General features: G+C 30.8%; 1 pseudogene; it reads left to right on the plus strand.

The window, feature by feature from the left end:
* Window positions 1-1,787: 1,787 nt before the first annotated feature.
* Window positions 1,788-3,095, plus strand: LOC120193135 (annotated as a pseudogene).
* The last annotated feature ends 3,792 nt before the right edge of the window (window positions 3,096-6,887 follow it).

Genomic DNA, 6,887 nt, shown 5'->3' on the forward strand with positions numbered 1-6,887 from the left:
TCATTCAAAAAATCTCTCAACCCTTTGACAATAAACACTTATATGTTATATCTTGCATACGTAGTATTTGAACTCAAGATTTCAAAAAATAATAATAAATCACTTAACCGATGATATCATTTGATTCGTACAACATTAATAATTAATTGAATACTCGTAACTTACAAATACGAATATATTAATTTTACGGATATCCAAATAATATATACCTAATATTCATAGATTGATAAACAGATTATATTTTGTATCACCTAAAAAAATGAGATATCCAAATATAAGTACTACCTTGTAATAGGTGTCCAACCTCACGCTAACCACATGAATTTTTCTTATCCATCCATTCCAAACCAAAGTGGAGTGGGCTGAATACGATTATGAGAATAATAACTTTGCCTACTAACAAAGCCGAAATTGAAAATCGAAGTCAGTGGAACTGAAAACTCCTTGGTATTCCTCATAACACCTCACATAACCTCCTGCCCATTTTTTGCTTCTTTGGTTAGTTGTTGATGGGCTAGTCAGTTTCCACAAACAAACTATGTACATATTAAAATGATACGAGTGTTCGATTGGTTCGAGTTTTTGTTTAAATTTAATTATAAATATTTATAACATTATGATATTATTTTTTTCAATTTAAACAATTTTCTATAATCATATATAATACATATATATTTCTTCATATTTTTAGGATTAATTACACATTTAATATCTAAACTATCAATTTTATTTCATTTTAGCACCTAAACTTTCATTTGTGTCAAAATCATACCTAACATTTACTTTTTGATTTATTTTAGCATCCCGCCATTAAATACTTAACAACACTGCATTTTTATGGGTAAATCACACTATTTATCACTCATTTTCTTTTCACTGCTATTTTAGTCACTAAAGTTTAAAATTTAATTTAACTACTCAACTTTCAAATTGCTCATATTTTAATCACTCTGATTTATTTTATTAATAATTTTTGTGACATGAAATTTTTTATTATTATTTTACTAATATATAATTAAAATGAAAAAAATAAATTTGAAAGTTAGAGTGATTGAATTAGGAGTAATTTGAAAATTAAGTAACTAAATTAAAAAAATTTTAACTTCTGTGACCAAAATAGAAGTGAGAATATTGTTGAGTAGTGAACGATACAATTTACGCATAAAAAGGTGCCACATACAACAATTCTGTTAAGCTTTTAACGGTGAAGTACTAAAACAAAACAAAAAGTAAACGTTAAGTATGATCTTGAAACAAATGAAAATTTAGGTACTAAAATAAAACAAAATTGATAGTTTAGATACTAAATGTGTATTTTACCCTTTTTTTAATATGTAATATACATATATTATGAAGAGTTGACAAACTTGACTCAAACTTCAAAATCAATTTATTACTTACTAAAAAATTTCAGGTTATTCGAATTTTATTCTATAATTTGACTTGAATTTTAAAAAAAAATTCTAGTTGAATATAAAATATAAAATTATGAATCAAGTTTTTATAAATAGAATAAAAATATTAATTTTTCGAGTGTACTTCTATTCAGCCCCAGATATTATCACAAAATAGGTAAAACCAGATAACAGTTAAAAAGTAAATGTATGGAATGAAAAAAATTAAATGACATAAAATGTCGAGTATACTCCATATTGTTTATCCAATCCAGTCCAGTCCAGTCCAGTCCAGTCCAGTCCAATCCAATCCAAACAAAACAAAACAAGCCACGTTCTTTTAGCTATCTTTTCTATCTCCAACGCTTGTCTACTCAACAACGGTGTCATGATTTTTCCTTCATTTCCCTTGTATCAGATTCTTCTTCTTTTTTCCAGCAAACCAAAAAAGGAAACTTATTCCCCCCTCAATTTTCATTAGCATTAAGTATCTAAAGAATCATATCTTTTGTTCAGTTGGGTCTTTACTTTGCCAAACCATCTTTCATTATTTTCCTTCTCCCCCTTCACTTCATTGCTTTGTTTTCGGTATAAATTCTAAGTTGTAAGCACGGTTTGTTTGCCGTTCTCCAGGAGTTTTCAGCTTGTTTTTTTCATGATTCTCTGGATTCTTCAAAAGATTGATTCTTGATCCCCAAGTAAACGATTCTATTTTGATGCTCTCTTAAGCATCTTCCATATCTATTTCATGTTAAAATTGACGTCTTTTTCTGTTCAGAGTTTCCTTTCCCCCTCCTATGGAAGCTTTGTTTGCAACTTCTTTCATGTCAAATTTAGGTTTGTTTGATCAAGATATTGCATATTGAACCATAGAAGAAAACAAAAGATTTGAGAGTGCTTTAGCAATATATGGTGAAGATGTTCCTGATAGATGGATAAAAGTTGCAGCAATGATTCCAGGCAAAACTGTTGCAGATGTGATTAAACAGTACAGAGAATTGGAAGAAGATGTCTTTGATATTGAATCAGGAAGGGTCCCAATTCCAGGTTACCTTACATCAGAAATGGTTGATCATCATGATTCTGATGCTTACGGGAAGAGATCCAGTGGGGTTAAAGGGCCTGATCATGAGAGGAAGAAAGGGGTTCCATGGACTGAGGAAGAACACAGGTAAAAAAAAACAGTTTAAAATACATACTTTGATGATTTTAAGTTGCAGTGTGTTTGTTTAGTGAGAAAATTTGTAACCATCGTTTCCTTGATGATGATGTAGGAGGTTTCTGATGGGACTAATGAAGTATGGCAAGGGGGAATGGAGAAATATATCAAGGAACTTTGTGATATCCAAGACTCCAACACAAGTTGCTAGCCACGCTCAAAAGTACTACTAGAGACAGGTTTCAGGAGGGAGAGATAAGAAGAGGCCAAGCATCCATGATATTACAACACTCAATATCACCACCAGCACTGGCTTTTCACACAATCAATCTGCTCATGGTCTTGCATTGAAACAGAAGCGGCCTGGCATTCGAAAATCGGACGGTAACGATTATGTTTCGGTTATGGCTTTGGAAGGGGACCGCTTTACATCAGCTGAGCGGTACCAGGCTAGTAATGGCCTCAGATTTGAGGGTCAAAATCTGCATGGCAGTGCTCAAAGCTCAGTGTTTTAAACCAACACAGAGAATAGAATATGCCTATTGTACTCAAATATTCCAATTTCAGATCTAAAAATGTGTTGCCAAATGCTGTTTTTGATCATTTTATCTGACATACAAAAATGGATCCATGTCAGTCGATAATGTGGCTGAGTCACTTGGCACTGTCCCTTCCCTGAATCTGTTTGGAGTTAGAGTGCCCTTTTTTCTGGCCATTGCTTCACCTAATGGATCCAATATGGACAAGTTGAGCATAGCTTAATTGCAGCCATCATTTAGTCGAAGCTGAGTATGCATTCCACTTATGCTTCAACTCTGCCATAGTCCATAGAATAATATCAATACGCAATGTGATTTGCATTTTTGTTATTCTCTTTCTTCCTTCCCATATTGTCAATGGTTTAGTCATTTAACTCTTAATGCATCATAATCGACATAAAAAAACTATTAAAATATATACGATTGGCAAAATGTATCATTGTTTGAGGTTAATATGTTTATATGGGACACGAATCAAGTGACCTTGATGGTGAAGGAGTCGTTATTCCTTGAGGTCTCTCGTTAAAGCACAAAAAATATAAGAGATGTGAACGTTTAATGTCAAAGAGTGAAGAGTTATCTATGGACATATACGGCCTTGTATTTACCCCAAATTAAGAAAACAATGTTTATCTAGAGACCAAATAAAGAAATTCAACTATTGTATTTTGCCACGCTGTGAAGAGGGAGAAGATCTAAAAGCTCTTGTATTTTGCCTTCTTCACATTGAGAAAGGCGTCATCCTCATCTTCTTCATTTGAATTCTCTCTCAAGATATTCCTTTATCTGTTAATCACAAAAATTACCGACCAATCATCATATTACTTCATGTTGTAGATCTCTACTTAAATCAAACATACTTTATTTGTCCTATATAGGGGTCTTAATGAGTTAAGCAACTCATGAGCAGCTCGAAATTGACTCGGTCAAATTTCGGTAAAAACTCGATTTGGGTTGACTCGACTTGAACTTGAGCTCGACTTGAAACCTTAACTAGTTGAGTCAAGCAAAGTCCAACTCGACTCGATAAATTCGTGAGCAGCTCATTAATTTTTTTATGTAAGTTTTTAGTAGTTATCTTAAAAAATTATTTCTTTCAAAAAAAATTATTAATTTACTAATAAATAATAAAAAAGATGATAAATTTCTAATATATTAATTTTCTAAAAACAAAAAAAATTCTAAATTTTTATTTAATATTTTACTACACCATAAAATCAAACCCTATTTCTCAATTTAATATATTTGTAGATTATTACTTTTGAGTTTAGACTTTGAAATTGCTTTATACACTCTTTGATAAAAAAATTTTGGATAATTATCTTTGATAAATTTTTGGTTAAATGCTTTAATTTGTATGTATATTATACTCTATTTAGTATTAGTAGATTTTACATATAGTTAATAAGGTAAAAATTTCGGTGAGCTTAACGAGCAATGAGCTTAACGAGTAGCGAGGTGAGTAATGAGCTTAAAGAGTAATGAGTCGAGTATCAAATTTTTTCAAAGAGTACGAATCGAATAAAATTTTAACGAGCAACGACTTAAATCAAACAACAAAATTTTTAAATGACCACGAGTTAAACACTAGTCGATACGTGATCCACTCGACCGATAAGTACCTCAAGTCCCATCAATAAATATCGATAAGTTTTAAATTATAACCGGTATAAATTGATACAAAAATTTTAATTGTATATGTATAATTTAGCTCGTGAGTCGATAACAAATGTCCAATCTATCTCCGTTGGTTAGCAAATAGGCATGCCAAAAATGAGGAAAAGAAAGTTAATGACTGTATTTGTTTTATTTCTCAATTTGGCGTGGCCAATGTTGCAGTGGTAAATATTTACAAGTGTTCCAAAAGCCACAAAATAAGAGGATTATAAGGAACGAAAATTTAGTTTAAGGTTAAAAAAGAGTAATTTTAGGTGTAATAAAAAATGTGATGATTTTTATTATTTTTTGTTATATTTCGAGAACGTCATTTTTCAACCTTATATTAGATTGTCGTAAAATAAAATAACCTTATAAAACCAGCATGATGATTAACCTCAAATATTTGCGTTATTCCCATCCTCGTTTTTCTAAAATGTGTGTTATATATATTATAAATGAAAATGTGAATATTTTTTACTTCAAATGCCCTTCATTTAAGTGATATTTTCTAGAAAAAAATTAATATGTCCGTGTTGAGTAGATATCAATGTAATTAACGTAAGTTTATATTATAATATTTTATTAGAGAAACAACCTTTGTTTTGCAAGTTGCACACGAAAGTAGTGTTTTCAACTTTATTCTAAATATTATCAAACCCTTTTGTGAAGGTTATACTATTTACTTTCTTTAGCCATCTTTTTTTTAATTTTCAGCAAGAAAATACGTAAAAAAAATCATACTTTAGCAATCACACAATGATCCGCCTTTAAAAATTTCCACCATTACAATTAGAGATGGAGTGGTGGCCCTTAAAATTTTAAATTATTACATATTTTAAATAGTTAATTTTGTTTTCGGCCTGAAAATTAAGTACTTTTAGTCCTTTACTTTATTGATATGTTATATTTTAGTCCTTCAGTCGTTAACTCCTTTAACCTCTTAAAGAAAGTGTTACGTGGTAATTAAAAAAAATCCATGTTACGTGTCTTCTTCTTCTTCCTTTAACTCACTTCCTTCTCAATGAAGATTTGCACGTGGGACAAGTTTTCTCACAAACTCCAAGCTTTCCATAGATTTTTCTGAAGTTGAACACTTTTCATTTTTTATGATGGAAGGCCTTGTGAAGTCTCCAAGTTGTTTGTGGGGAAGTAATTTTCACAAATCAATATCCCACATTACACTTATTGCTGAAATTTTCAATTATATCAATAAATATATGTACAAATTCAGTTGGAAAAAAAAAGAATGAAAGAAAATTACTTAAAATCAAACCCACATTAATTATATAAAAAAATGCAATCATGTTAAGTGTTAGTGAAAATGACATATCTATTGGAGCCTAAGGCGAATTTAAAAATTGGATCTCTAATAATAAATATTAAAAATTTCTAAGAGTATACAAAAATAAATTATTTTATTTATAAATTATATTTTTTATTGCACCCAACAAACTATCTAATAAAAAAACAAATTTCACATAAAAAAACATCAAGAAAATTTATTGAACACACAACTACTAAATAAAACAATTTCTACGAGCACTTGAGTTCTCGTCGTTGAAATTTTACCTCACTTTTAGATAAATTAATTGACGGTGTAACATACTCTCACCTACAATATCATAATTAACATCCTCCGAGTTTACTGGATTCAATTGCAACTTTTTTTCCATTGATCTATTTTCCATTCATTTTCTATAAATCTTTAGTTGGATCTATTACATTGTAAAACTCGATGAACTTTTGATGTTTTTTAATCGCCGCGACAACTAGAAACCCAAGAAAGACTATCGTCGACACTCATCTTCATCCCGATTTTATTATTATTATCATTATTATTATTTTATTTTATTTCTTACAAATCCAAATTACAAATACAAGTACAAAATGGGACCCCAAGTTACATCAGACCCAAACTCGAAACCCATCAAGACCCAAACCCGTTAGCATTTTTACCTTAAGCTCTCTTCTCTTGGCACCGCATGATCACAACCTTTGGATCTCTCCCAGATCCAACGGCCCAGATTATTCCCCAGTTAGGGTTTTCACTTTTAGCTACCATCGCACAAATCCCATCCGTTAGATTTGGGAGAGATCCAACGGCCCCGATGAAGATCTGCTGCCGCCCATCTCCAT

The sequence above is a fragment of the Hibiscus syriacus genome, unplaced genomic scaffold (assembly GCF_006381635.1).
Source record: "Hibiscus syriacus cultivar Baekdansim isolate YM2019G1 unplaced genomic scaffold, ASM638163v2 tig00116989_pilon, whole genome shotgun sequence".
In the NCBI taxonomy this organism is placed as follows: Eukaryota; Viridiplantae; Streptophyta; class Magnoliopsida; order Malvales; family Malvaceae; genus Hibiscus; species Hibiscus syriacus.